At 42.9% G+C, this 14420-nt stretch overlaps 1 pseudogene; it reads right to left on the bottom strand.

Annotated features, from left to right (window-relative positions):
- Nucleotides 1–5474: 5474 nt before the first annotated feature.
- Nucleotides 5475–5620, bottom strand: LOC112067342 (uncharacterized; annotated as a pseudogene).
- Nucleotides 5621–14420: the final 8800 nt, after the last annotated feature.

Raw genomic sequence — 14420 nt, 5'->3', positions numbered from 1 at the left:
AAGGGGAAACAGGAAAATTGAGACTTGTTTCCTCTAGGGTTTGGCTGCTTTGAGTACCGAGGCTCCGTTTCTAGCATATAGGAAATGAGTGTGTGCTGTTTCTGTGTCTCAGTTTTACATAGTTTTTGTCCCTGTCTCCATGGGTTGTCAGCCTGAAAGAAAAGCTGCTCTTCCTGCACAGCCCTGTGGTAATAGCTCACATCTAACCGTGTTTGGATTCATTGTTACAGGATCCCCCTGCCCTGTTAGTTCAGAGACTATAAGCTGGTTTAAGTAGTGACAGTGGGGAGAGTGTCACAGAATAAAGTAATGAAGGTGAGTGAGCTCTTAGAGGAGCTCAGATGTCAACCAGTTTGCTTAGTTTACCTACTTTGACTCTGATTTTAAAAGATGACAAGTATGAGTACAATCGGAATCAAACTTAAGGAAGTAAAGTAGCACCATTAATCTCTGAATCTGGGTGTGCTTAAGGGGGATTTGCTCAGAGCACGCTGCCTTAGCTTCTCCCAATATAGAGACACTGGGACAACTTCTTGGCATAGGAGCTAGGCAGGTGAGGGAAGTAAGGGAGAGTGTAGCTTTGAGCAGCAGAGACTTGGAGGCCAGCAGCAGCCAGTCAGTCAGCTAGTGTGTACACTGGGAAGCTAAAGATGCAGGTCCCAGGCCCTGCTCTTATGGGGCTCAAACCAACCTCCTGAGGAGGAGTGACGCAGAAGTTTTTATCCTGTTTTTAAAAGCCAGGGTTAGTAAAAGCGAGCTTGTGGTTTTTGAGACAGTTTGAAATCTGGCTCCAAGAGCACATGATGAGACTATGAATCTAATGTGGTTTCTGTTCTCAGTGATGGTGCCAAGCTGTGCCCGTTATATGGGTGTTCTTTAAATTCCAGTTCGGTTCGTATTTTAACAGACTTGGCTGGCTGATAAAAATGTTCTCAGGTTTAGCTCATAAACATATCAAAATCAACCTGAATCTGATTCTAGTTCATAATGAATGTTGATTTTTAGGGAAATGCTTTAAAGTGCACTAGTGTCTGTATTGTGGTTTATAAAGAAACAAAGCAGCTCTGTGAGGCCAAAGCATATTTCAGTTTAATAATAAGGCTTTCATAGAGTGACTCATAGTTTAGGTGCACAGAAACAACTGAGAGCGGCCAGCAAGGAGCTCATGGCCCAGAAAGTCTTGCCTTTGCCTCTAAACTTGAAGAGCAGCCTGGGAGTGGAAGAGCAGAGAGCCAAGAATGCCAATTTGAGGAAGTGTGAGAAGCCTGGGCCAAGGCGAGATTGTAATGAATTCCAGTGAGTGGTTTACAGTCATCCCAGCACAGAGAACAGGAACATGTTTACTAAATGTCTGGAGTGTACTTCTGTTATCCTGGTACTCACTTAATCCTTATAATCCTCGGGTGCTGGCCTCACACAGGATTGTTGATGAGAATGCAAATCCCAACATTGCAGTTCAGGATTTTGCTTGTGCTGAAATTGTTTTGTAAATTTCTTTTAATGGGCTAGTTGGGTGACAGTTATCCCTAACTCCATTCCCCAGTGTTTAATAGCATTTCTTTTGTCCCAGAATGGGTTTTGGAGCTTTTCAGATTTCAGTTTACAAAGGAATGAGGTATAGTTTCATTTTTGTAGAAGTAATACACTGTAAAAAGGATATGGGCAGTATGGAAGATGGTTTTTAAAAATAGATAAATAAGAAAAGAAAGGAAATCTGCCATCCCACCATTCAGGGCTGACCATTGGTAACACTATTGGGCTATATATTCAACCTGGCATTGTTCCGTACAGATGTGCTTTTCAGCAAAAATAGATTCATAGTATACGTACTATTGTGAAACTTGCTTTTTTCACTTCGTGTATTGAGTAGCACTGTTTTGTTTTAAAGTATGATTATGCACACAGAAAAGCACACATATCATGATTACCTATGTAAACAGTACCCAGAAGCCCCCTTAAACTCCCTTCCGGTAGCCCCCACCCCCTCAAGGGTAACCACTATCCTGACTTCTGACAGCTTAGATTGCTTTTGCTTGTTCTTTACATAAATGGAATTATACAGCATATATGCTTTTGTGCTTAGCTTCTTTGCTCAACATTGTGTTTGTGACATTCATCCATATTGTTGCATTTGGCTGTGGACCGTTCGTTTTCGCTGCAGTGTAGTATTCCATTGTGTTAACAGACCACGATTTATCCATTCTGCTGTTGATAACCGCATTTGGGTCATTTCTAGCTTTTGGCTGTTAAAATAATGCTGGCACAGTTTTTTCCTCCACAAGAGAAGCTGAAGTTAGAGTGGGTAAGAGGAACACTGACTTAAACCTCTTAAGGACTTTGAATATTGTGAAAGATAGTAGTGCCCAGCTATGGTGCTGCCCCACACTAGTGTGCTACTGCACGGAATTTGTAACTAAGAAAAAAGTACCAGCAAACCCTGATGTGCTAGAGATGTAGACACAGGTGTGTCTATTAGAGCAGATGCAGGGTTAATCCTCCTCTGTGGGCCTAGCCTCTTCCCTAAGGACGCTGCTCCACCTACCACCCTTCCCAGTGGCAACACTGGAGCATTTCTTGCCCTACAAACCTATGTTCAGGATGTAGACTTGGTGTCCTTGCTCCCTCCCTTTCTGGTAAAACCCCTACTTACTCCATTCAGGCTTATGTGATCCTCTCACTCTCCCGGTTACCTGATTCCTCCCATCTTCTTAAAAAAATTATTCCTGCCTTTCTTTTCCTCTGTACCTCCATCCTTCCATATGACTTCATCTGTGTGGCTTACCCATCTGTGTTGGGAGTCCCCAAGATAATCATACTCATGGCTATGATTCTTACAGCAAAAAGATGCAAAGCAAAATTGAGCAAAGGAGAGGGTGTATGGGCGAAGTCTGGAGTAAACCAGGCTCAGACTTTCAGAGGGGCCTTTGAAAGTGGTGTCACAGAGTATGTACTTCATTCCCCCAGCAAAGAATTGTTCCAACATGTGTGGAATGTTGTCTACCAGGGAAGCTCATCAGCAACTGAGGGCCCAGGGTTTTGATCGGGGTCTGGTTATTTAGGCATCTTCTGCGTGGCACATACTAAAATCCCAGACTCCCAGAAGTAAAGCACAAATACACATCATTGACTGTACAGTTTAGGCACAGTGAGCCACTCTTATCAGTTCTGGGAATGATGGAAACCCTCCTCAAATCCTAGTTTCCAGATGTCAGCCAAGGCCAAACTTGTAAGCAGTCTTTATAAAGGATAGGAGTCAGGCCTGCTGTGTTAACTTTCCTGGACCCCTCCTACACCCTGGCCCCTGTTCCTTTCCCTGTGACCTTTTCTTCTCACCTCCTCCCACCCAAACCTGTAGACACACCTGGACCTCGTCCATCAACCTCAACTGCATCATCTCTGAATCATGGATTTAGACACTCTACGCTTTTGATCTTCCAACTGGCTTGCTCAAGAAATAATAAATAAGTACATACACATATAGAGTGACCTAACCACTCCTTTGCTCAGTAACTGCTTTTAGCTTGGTGCAGACCTCCAGGTCAGGAAACTTTCTACTTTGGACTCGTTAGCTTCCATCTTTCTTCTACTTTCCCTACCACCATTTCCAACCAGCCTAGACTCCTTGAACTATCATTATCTTACAAATAACCTTAAACTCCCTTGCACCTCTTTTGAGCTTTTTGTGCTCTTGCCTAGAGAAACTTCAACCCTGAAAGCATCCAACCACCCACATGGTCAGTATTCACTCAGAGGGTTGTGTCCTGTGGAAGAGAATCACAATTGAATACATTAGTACCACTGTAAATCTGATTACTGCTCTCTCCTGGCCCTCAACATTGCCAGCAAAACTTAGTACTTTTCTGTAATCACCTCTCTGCAGTCAGCAAATGGCCCTGCTATCCATTTCAAAGAGAACTAGAAGACATTGGATGGAAACTGCCTCAGGCACTTACCACACTCTCTAACATATGCATCCAGCCTTTTCCTGGCTGTCCTCTAAAAACAGAGAAAAGGGCTTCCCTGGTGGTGCAGTGGTTGAGAATCTGCCTGCTAATGCAGGGGACACGGGTTCGAGCCCTGTTCTGGGAGGATCCCATATGCCGCGGAGCAACTAAGCCCGTGCGCCACAACTACTGAGCCTGCGCGTCTGGAGCCTGTGCTCCGCAACGAGAGAGGCCGCGATAGTGAGAGGCCCGCGCACCGCGATGAAGAGTGGCCCCCGCTTGCCACAACTAGAGAAAGCCCTCGCACAGAAACGAAGACCCAACACAGCAAAAATGAATAGATAAATTAATTAAAACCCCTAAAAAAAAAAAAAAAACAGAGAAAAGACCACGTATCATAAAACTGCTTGTGCTCTGGCTCCCTAACTCCCACCATTCCCGTTACTGAATTACCGCTTTCTCTGTGTCTTCAACTTCTTCCTTGATAAAGGATCCTTTCCATTCGCATTTAATTATAATGCTAGCATATAGCATATTAATGTGTTAGTATTCATATATTTATATATACAGGCGTAACTTGGAGATATTGCGGGTTTAGTTCCAGACCCCAGTAAAGCAAATATCACAATAAAGTGAGTCACACGAATTTTTTTCTTTCCTAGTACATAGTTAGATTTACACTGTACTTTTGTCTATTAAATGTGCAATAATAGCATTATGCCTAAAAAACAATGTATGTACCTTTATTTTAAAATAATGCTGTTGGGGGGCTTCCCTGGTGGCGCAGTGGTTGAGAGTTCGCCTGCCGATGCAGGGGACACGTGTTCGTGCCCCGGTCCGGGAGGATCCCACATGCCGCGGAGCGGCTGGGCCCGTGAGCCATGGCCGCTGAGCCTGCGCGTCCGGAGCCTGTGCTCCGCAACGGGAGAGGCCACAACGGTGAGAGGCCTGCGTACCGCAAAAAAATAAAAAAAAAAATAAAAAAAAAAATAATAATGCTGTTGGGAAAATGGTGCCGACAGACTTGCTTGATGCAGGGTTGCCACAGAACTTCCCATTTGTAAAAACTGCAATATCTGCAAAGCACAATAAAACGAAGTATGCCTATAATTGTAACCATGTAGCACTTATTATGTTAGACTTCTTTTTAAAGAAAATTATCCTTGAATCCTACATCCTACCAGTTCCTCCTTAGCTCTTGAACTATCTAGATGCCTGATCTTCCTTTCACTTCTTAACCCACTTGTTCTACTTCATACACCGCTAAAACAGTTCTTGGTAAGGTCACTAATGATCTCCAGTGAGCCTTTCAAAGTTTTCCTGTCTTACTTGTTTTACAGAAGCCTTCCATACAGTCTACCTCTCCCTTCTGAAAATACTCTTGTCTTCCTGCCTGCCATGCTCACCTGGTTTTCCTCCCACCTTCTCTAGCTACTGCCCCTCGGTCTGCCTAATTCTAATTCTTCAGTCACCCCATTTTGAAATAATAGTGTTCCTCAGGGTTCAGCTTTAGCTTTTTTTCCTTCTCCCCGCTGCTCCCCACACACAACACTACCACAAATTATGCAGTGGAGTTTCCCACATTTGGGGAAATCACAGGGGTCAGCACATCCAAAAAGCCTCACCCTGGGAAAACCACCTTTGTGATCTTGTTATCTCTCCTGCCAGATAAGTTTGCCTATTTTTTTCCCCTCTTTTTAAGCTGCATATTCTCTCTGGCCTTAACTACAATGGAGTTGTTCTCACATTCACTTATCTAGCACAGATCTTTTCTGAGTCTGGATCTGACTTTTCCTTTGGCCAAGCCTCAAGGCTTGCAGAATCTTAGTTCCCCAACCAGGGATTGAACCTGGGGCCACAGCAGTGAAAGCGCTGAGTCCTAACCACTGGACCGCCAGGGAAGTCCCTGGATCTGACTTCTTGATACCTGTGTTTGAAGGTCTTATAGTAGCCTCTCAAATGTAACGTTCCCCAAACTGAAGTGATGATCTTCCCTCTGCTTTTCTTCCAGTGTTCTTGATCCAGTTATGTAGCAACACCATCTACTAACCCGACTGTGCTGGAAATGTGGAAGTCACCTTTGATACTCCATTTATCTTCAGTTCTGCACCAGCTTCATGCCTGTTACCAACTTCTATCAACTCTTTCTCTTTTTTTAACTTTTATTTTATTTTATTTATTTATTTTTGGCTGCATCAGGTCTTAATTGTGGCATGCAGGATCTTTCGTTGTGGTGCGCAGGCTTCTTCCTAGTTGTAGCACTCAGGCTCCAGAGCGCGCGGGCTCAGTAGTTGTGGCGTGTGGGCTTAGTTGCCCGAACAGGGATCAAACCTGCGTCCCTTGCATTGGAAGCCCCTGGGAAGTCCCAAATTCTACTTTCTAAATATATCTAATACCTCTTTTATTTTTAAAACGTTTAATTGTTTTGGTAAGAGATGTGTATGCATGTGTTTTAATCTAAATGCTTCACAAAGGCTTATATAATGAAAGCCCTCAGTCATGCTAACAATCAATCATCCCTTGCTACCCCTAGTCTTTTGTTTTTAGTTTTACTGATTTTCTGTGGAAAAGGGGAAACTATTTTTTCAACAAATCTTCATTGAGCCCTTATGTAGAAGAGGTATAGTTCATTTGCAGGGTAAGCAACAGTGAACAAAATAAACCTTGGAGCTTGTATTCTGGGAGGAGAGAAATGAGTAAAATTTATATAAAGTATGTTAAAAGATGCTTAAGGGAATTCCCTGAAGGTCTAGTGGTTAGGACTCAGCGCTTTCACTGCAGGGGCTCTGGTTCAGTCCCTGGTCGGGGAACTAGGATCCTGCAAGCTGTGTAGTGTGGCCAAAAAAAAAGATGCTTAAGTTCTATGGAGAAAAAGCCAAGAAGCGGGGGACAAGAAAGAGTGTGTGGGCTTGAGGGTGGATTGCTGCATGAATTTAAAATAGGTTAGGAAGCTGACATTTGAGAAATGACTCAAGAAGCTGATTGGATGTTCAAGCAGAAGAAATTTTAGCTGCAAAGACCCTGAAGCAGGAGTGAACCTAGTATTGCTGGAGTGGAGTGAGGGAGGAGAGGCTTGTAGAATGTGAGGTTAGAGTGTCAGTGGAGACTGGACAGGGAAGGAATAGTGGACTCCACTGTAATGATTGTCATTTGTTCCGAGATGGGAAGCAATTGTAGGGTTTTGAATGGGAGAGTGACAATCTGACTTACATTTTAAAAGATTCTCTGGGACTTCCCTGGTGGTCCAGTGGGTAAGACTCCGCACTCCCAATGCAGGGGGCCCACGTTTGATGTCTGGTTGAGGAACTAGATCCCACATGCATGCCGCAACTAAGAAGCCCGCATGCCGCAGCTAAGAAGCCTGCATGCCGCAACTAAGAGTCCGCATGCCGCAACGAAGATCCTGTGTGCTGCAACTAAGACCTGGTGCAGCCAAAATAAATAAATAAATATTTTAAAAAATCATCATCATCATCATCTCTGGGGAATTCCCTGGTGGTTCAATGGTTAGGACTCAGCACTTTCACTGCTGTGGCTCTGGGTTCAGTCCCTGGTTGGGGAACTAAGATCCCGCGATCCTCGAGGTGCAGCCCTGCAAAAAAATTGGCACTTCTGCTACAATTGTCAGTGAATCTCTTCCAAATGCACATCTTTGGATTTAAAATAAATAAATAAATTTTTAAAAATAAAAATAAAAAGAATCTCTGGCTGCTGTGTTGAGAATAAATTAGTAGGGAGGCCAGTTAGGAAGCCAGTGCAGTAACCCGGAGTGGTTCTCCCTGCTCCCTGATAGTTAGAACATATGGCCTAGCCTTCCAGTACTGAATCTGCTGCAGAGGCCTTTGTGGTTTGGTCTCCTCAGTGGACTGTTCCTCTGGCTGAGGCTTTAATGTATGCATTCAAACAGTTAAAAAATAATTTCATAGGATTTCCAGTGAAAAGCTGTTTCCCTTTTCTCAGTGTCCCTCAGCCCTACAGTTACCCTCTTCACATGGAGCCAGGTTGTTTCCAATTTTTGCTAGTCCAAGCAGTGCTGGAGTGACCCTTCATGAGTCATTTCACAAATAGATGAATGTATCTGTAAGATAAACTAATAACTGGAGATTCTGGATAACTGGAGACATAACTTCATAATTCTAATAAATATTCCTGTGTCCCTTTCGATAGAGATTATAGCAATTTACACTTCAACTGGTTTTTCAGGGTGCTTATTACCCTATACGGTCACCAGTACGGCATTAGCAAACTTTTGAGTACGTTTGCCAGTCTGATGAACGAAAAGTATTATTTCAGTACCCCATGCATTTCACTTTGAGGGAGGTTGAACATTGTTAAATGAGTTTGGTATTAATATTTCCTTTTCTGTGAACTTTTTATAAATATTCTTTATTTGTCTCCTCTGATGTTAGTGTTCTTGGTTATTTACAGGAGCTCTTTTTTTATTAAGGGAAAAAAGTTTTTCTTTAATTCAATAATACCTGTGCATAGTTACTACAAATGAAACAAAATAGTATACAGTTTGTCTACTTCTCTTCCTTAAAGGCAAATACTATGAACAATTTATCTGTATTCTTCCAGAAAGTGTCCCTGTCCAGATCGTGTGTGTATGTATGTGTGCGCACCATACCCACGTCCCCCCTTTTGTTAATATGTCAGTAGGAAGAGCCTGTGTAAACTGTTCTTTACTTTGTTATTTTCATGTGTTTATCAACTACAAACCTCCTGATATATAGATTTACTCTCTTAATTCCCCCCATACACACACACAGAAATTCACACATCCTTGCTCTGTATCCTCTTAATATACTTACTATAACACTTAATTACGGCTAGTAATACTCATTACAACTAAGTAAATATTTTTTATGGATCAGCCAAGTAGTACAAACCCTGCCTGTATTTCCTTTTTACACAATGTTTTATTCTTCCCGCCACTAAAAATTGCCTTTTTTTCACATGTTGGTTGACTTTAAAATCTGAAAACCAATAATATTCTGATATGATTTGATAAGAATTCTTCTGCACAGAGCCAAGTGATATGCCTTCTCTACAGTTCTAGAACCATAAATACTGTACCTTTCAAAAATATATATTACTATGATCAAGATTAAATAGATTGTCTTTTCTGGAGTCCATCAGTTTCTTAAGATCATCTACATTTTAATTTGCTTCATGACTGGACCTTGCCTTTTTTCAATTTTTAGATTGTTTTTCCTTTATCTTTTTCCTTTTTCACATTTAATATATGCAAAAGGATGTGTGACCCATAATATGAGTGACTGAACCTGTCACTTAACCCCAAAACTAGAGCATTACCAACCACCTGCATCTATGTATTACCACTCCCCTATTCCATTTCTGCTTCACCCAAAAGGAAACCACTATCCTGAAGTTTGTATTTTATCTTGGTTTTGTTTTTGTTCACAATATTTTTCCATAGAATTTTTTTTTCTTTTGACTGCACCTGGAGGCATGCGGTATCTTAATTCCCCGACCGGGGATTAAACCCATGCCCCTTCACTGGGAGCGTGGAGCCTTAACCACTGGACCACCAGGGAAGCCCATCTGTAGAATTTCTGATTGGCTCTTGCAGGTAATGCTCTCTCATATCCTCTATTAATTGGAATCTACTCCATTCTTCTTTACTTTTTTTTTTTTTTTTGCGGTACGCGGGCCTCTCACTGCCGTGGCCTCTCCCGTTGAGGAGCCCAGGCTCCGGACGCGCAGGCTCAGCGGCCATGGCTCACGGGCCTAGCCGCTCCGCGGCACGTGGGATCCTCCCGGACCGGGGCACGAACCCGTGTCCCCTGCATTGGCAGGCGGACTCTCAACCACTGCGCCACCAGGGAAGCCCTACTCCATTCTTCTAGAGCTCACCAATTTTCAAATCTAATTTAGACCACTTTTTCCTTGGACCATTATTTTCCCTACAGCTTTTCGATTTTCCTGGAGTTTCTGAATGTTCTTTTTTGCTTGTATTTGTTGCCTTCATCATATAATAAAGTTTTTCCAAACTGTTAACTATCATTTGATTTAGTCTATGAAGTCTCCTTTTCTCCTTAGAGACTATTGTACTATAAACTTTCGCCATTCTGCGAAAGGTTATACAAACATGTTGCTTTCGAGATCTTCAGGAAACTTAGGATCCTGGGATTTCTCTTCATTGCTCTCCTGGGTTAGAGTGACAGTTTCCTGGATGCCATGTTTTCCATTTTCTTGTTAGAATTCTTACGTAGGGAGCTTTCTTAAAAAGTATACAGGGCCAGATAGTAAGTTCTCTGTCCCATCTTCCTCTTTTTTTTTTTAAACAACCTTCTAAAAATATAAAAATCATTCTTAGCTCAATGGCTGACTTCATCTTACATGCAGTGATGCTAAGTCTGATGCCAATTTGATTTTTTTCCCATGATAGATGACGTGTTTTTTCCTCTTTTTTGTGTGTGTTGGGGGTGGGGGGGTGGCATGGCTTGTGGGAGTTCCCTGACCAGGAATTGAACCTGGGCCACAGCAGTGAAATCACTGAATCCTAACCACTGGACCACCAGGGAACTCCCATGTAGACCCTTTTGACTTAAAGATTCGTATCTTTCCTTTAGCTCTTTCTCTTATTACTTCTTAGATAATTTCTTTGATGTTACCCACCCTGTTCTTTCACTAGATCTCCCTCTTACTCAAATGTAAAAGCTGTCCAATTGAGGAGGACTTCCCTGGTGGTCCAGTGGTTAAGACTCTGTGCTTCCACTGCAGGGGGCACGGGTTCGATCCCTCGTCAGGGAACTAAAGATCCTGCATGCCACACAGTACAGCTAGAAGAATTTTTTTTAATAAATAAAGTAAAAAAAAAAAAAAAAAAAAAAGCTGTCAGATCAAAGCTTTGTGTTTCTTAGTTTTTTTTACCAAGGTTGTCAATCTTGGTAGTAGACTTCCTGTAGTAGACTTCATTCAAATATCTGACAATTCTTGGTTATCTCTTATTGGAAGGAAGCAGAAGAGTTGCCCTGGAGCTCTAGGTGTAGCCAGGATTTGTTATCTGACAAATGCTCTAAGTTGTGATCTTTATCTTTGAGGTCTCTGAGGGCTTGTTCAGAGGTGCCAATGTTTCCAGATCCACAGAAACACTGTACCTGCAGGAAAGAATCTTCCTTGTACTTGTTTGTTTTTCCTAGGAGTGTGTTGTCTAATTGTAGGTCATTCTAACTGCAGTGAGAAACAAGATTGTTCACTGCTTGTTGTGCAGACAGAACTTAGATTAGTTTTCCTGTTTTCAAGCCCCCCTCTCACGCTTGCCCTCCGTCGTACCTCCTGCTTCAGAGTCTAAAGCATTTCAGAGTTTCGGGCAAGTGGCTCCTCCTGCACAATAGCACCCCCGGGTGTGGTCCATGTGGCAACACCCTCTGTTCTGCCCTGGGTCACTGTACTTCTTTCATCTGCTCTAATCAGTCTAGAAATTTGTTGAAAAAATACCTCACAGATTCCTCCCTGCCCAATTCTATTTATATTATAAATATCATCTTAGTCATTTACTGACAATTTAATGTAGTCTTAAAGGAAAAGGTAAACATTTGTAGTTGGTTTACTGTCTTGAACCAGAAATCTATTTGCCTCTACTCGAGTGTGAAGCACCGTCAACCCTTTTTTTATTCCCCCACCCCACCGCGTTGGGTCTTTGTTGCTGTGCGCGGGCTTTCTCTAGTTGTGTTGAGCGGGGCCTACTTTTCGTTGCAGTGCGCGGGCTTCTCACTGCGGTGGCTTCTCTTGTTGCAGAGCATGGGCTCTAGGCGCGCGGGCTTCAGTAGTTGTAGCACGCGGGCTCAAGAGCGCAGGCTCAGTAGTTGTGGCACGTGGGCTTAGTTGCTCCACGGCACGTGGGATCTTCCCAGACCAAGGCTTGAACCCATGTCCCCTGCACTGGCAGGTGGATTCTTAACCGCTGCGCCAACAGGGAAGTCCAGCACCATCAACTCTTGCCTGTACTACTGTAATAACCTCTTCGTTGGTCACCCTCCACCCATACTGCACTCTTCCAATTCATTTTCTATGCAGTAGCCAGAATGAATTTTTGGGAATACAAATCTGACTGCCAGATTATATCACGTGTCTTAGAGAAGGCATCTAATATGGAGGTCTCAAGAGATTGTGTCCTACTGGAAACGGTATCACTGCAACTATGGTCTGAAATGGATGTGATCATGGTGTCAAACAGCCAGACCCATGCTGCTCGCAAGAGCCAACTCCTAAGCAGGGCCTCTCTCTCCCCAAGGCCTCAGTCCTGGTCTAGGCCCCTGAGTCACAGATGTAAAACTAATTCGCAGGGCTGTGAGCTAGCAGGGCAGCAGCGCACCTCTGGTTCTGTGGCTAGCTGGCGTCCAGCAGCAGTGAATTTGTGTCCAGCACTGCTACTGCTGCAGACAGCCTGGAGATCCAGCTCAGCTCCCGCAGGGACTAGGCCTTGGAGCTGCTTGTAACCTGGCACTGGGTTTATCTGTAGTTGTGAATAATCAGAACCTCAGGCCTATTCTCTGCAAGTATCTAAAGGGCTTCTTGACAAAGCAAGAAATGCCAAGCCTGTCCATACTTCTTATATACTCTCCCTGGATGTGTTCCTGGGTCAGATGCCTCTCTGTGTCTGGTTTCCAGACTGTCAGTGGATTTGCTCTGCAGCTTTCATCATCCCAGGTCATGACTTACGCTCAAAACATACCTAGTGTCTAAGCCAGCTTACTTTTTTCTTTCAGCTGCTACTTGGTTTAAATCTGGAAATCCTGCAGTCTTCAGACTTCCATTGAACGGAGACAGGCCACTGTCCTGGTGTCTATTTCTAGCACAGTCGGAAGATAGCTGCTTTTTCTTTTCCCAGGAATAGAAAGGAACTGTCAGACATGCTCATTTTTGCATTATCCCAACTTGAACTTCCCTTGTTCTCACTTAAGGAGGCAGGGAGGTATAGAACCAATATTAGTGGGTGCAAGTAATGTCTGTAACAGCCAGCTACAGATGACCTGGCAATGATGAGCCACAGAGACTGTCGGTGGAAAGGCTGGCAGTATCCCAACAATTGCTGGCATGAGCCCCAGGGTACCTAATGGAGCAGGCTGACATCTTTTCACATTGGATCCTCTCTACACACCCCATGAACAAACTGGGTGTGCACACAGTCCTCAGCCTTTCAAAGAGATATTTTAAAAACTCAGGAAATTGGGAATAGATGAGAACTTCCTAATCTAATAAAAGACATTTACCAAAAATGTACACCAGCATTACATGTAATGGTGAAATGTTGAACACTCCTCTTGTGACTGGTGTCAATTAGCTCACTTATATTCAGCATTGTATTGGCTGTCCCAGCTAGTGCAATAAGGAATGAAAAAGAAATAAAGGTATAAAGATTGGGAAAAAGAAAACTATCATTTTTAACATGACACAGTGGGGTATGTATAAAATCCAAACCTATCTACGAACTGCTGCAATTAATAGGTGAATTATCAACAGCTACAAAAATTGCTTGTTTCTATGCCCAAGCAACAAGTAATTAGAAAATGAAAAGTTAAAATATTACCATTTATAATAGTAGCCCGCCAAAAAATCAAAATATCTAGAAATCTAATGAAAGATGTGCAAGACCTCTACACTGGAAACTACAAAACATTTCTGAGAAAAAATAAGGGCATATCTGCAAGACCTTGGAGTAGGCAAAGAAGACACAAAAAGTGATAACCATGAAAAAAAAAGCGATAACCATGAAAGAGAAATTGGACTTCATTAAGACTAAAAATTTGTTTTATCAAAAGATATCAAGAGAGTGAAAATGGGAGCCACAGCCTGGGAGAAGATACTTGCATTATGGAATATTAGCCATCAAAGGGCTCATAATCCAGAATATATAAAGAATTACAAATCAGTTTTTTTAAAGGACCAACAATTCAATTTTTAAAATCTTGAACAGACAATAAGTTCTGTTTAATAAATATCTCATAAACACATGAAAAGGTTTTTAATCCTTTTTGTCATCAAAAAATGCAAATTAAAACCACAAGGAGGGAATTCCCTGGCAGTGCAGTGGTTAGGACTCTGCACTTTTACTGCTGGGGCCCGGGTTCCATCCCTAGTTGGGGAACTAATATCCCCAAGCTGAGGGGTGCCACCAAAAAAAAAAAAAAAAAAAAAAAAACCACAATGAGATGCCATAAAAGACCCATGATGTTGGGACTTCCCTGGCGGTCCAGTGGTTAAGACTCCATGCTTCCACTGCAGGAGGCACGGGTTTGATCCCTGGTTGGGGAACTAAGAGCCCACAAGCCGCGCAGCCAAAAAAAAAAAAAAGACCATAATGTGAAGTGTTGGTGAGGACATAGATGAACTGAGCGTTCCACACTTTAATAGTAGGAGTGTAGGGGCTTCCCTGGTGGCGCAGTGGTTGAGAGTTCGCCTGCCGATGCAGGGGACACGGGTTCGTGCCCCGGTCCGGGAAGACCCCAC

This window comes from Physeter macrocephalus, chromosome 17 (genome assembly GCF_002837175.3).
Source record: "Physeter macrocephalus isolate SW-GA chromosome 17, ASM283717v5, whole genome shotgun sequence".
NCBI classification, from domain to species: Eukaryota; Metazoa; Chordata; class Mammalia; order Artiodactyla; family Physeteridae; genus Physeter; species Physeter macrocephalus.
This window is presented reverse-complemented; position numbering and strand designations above follow the sequence as displayed.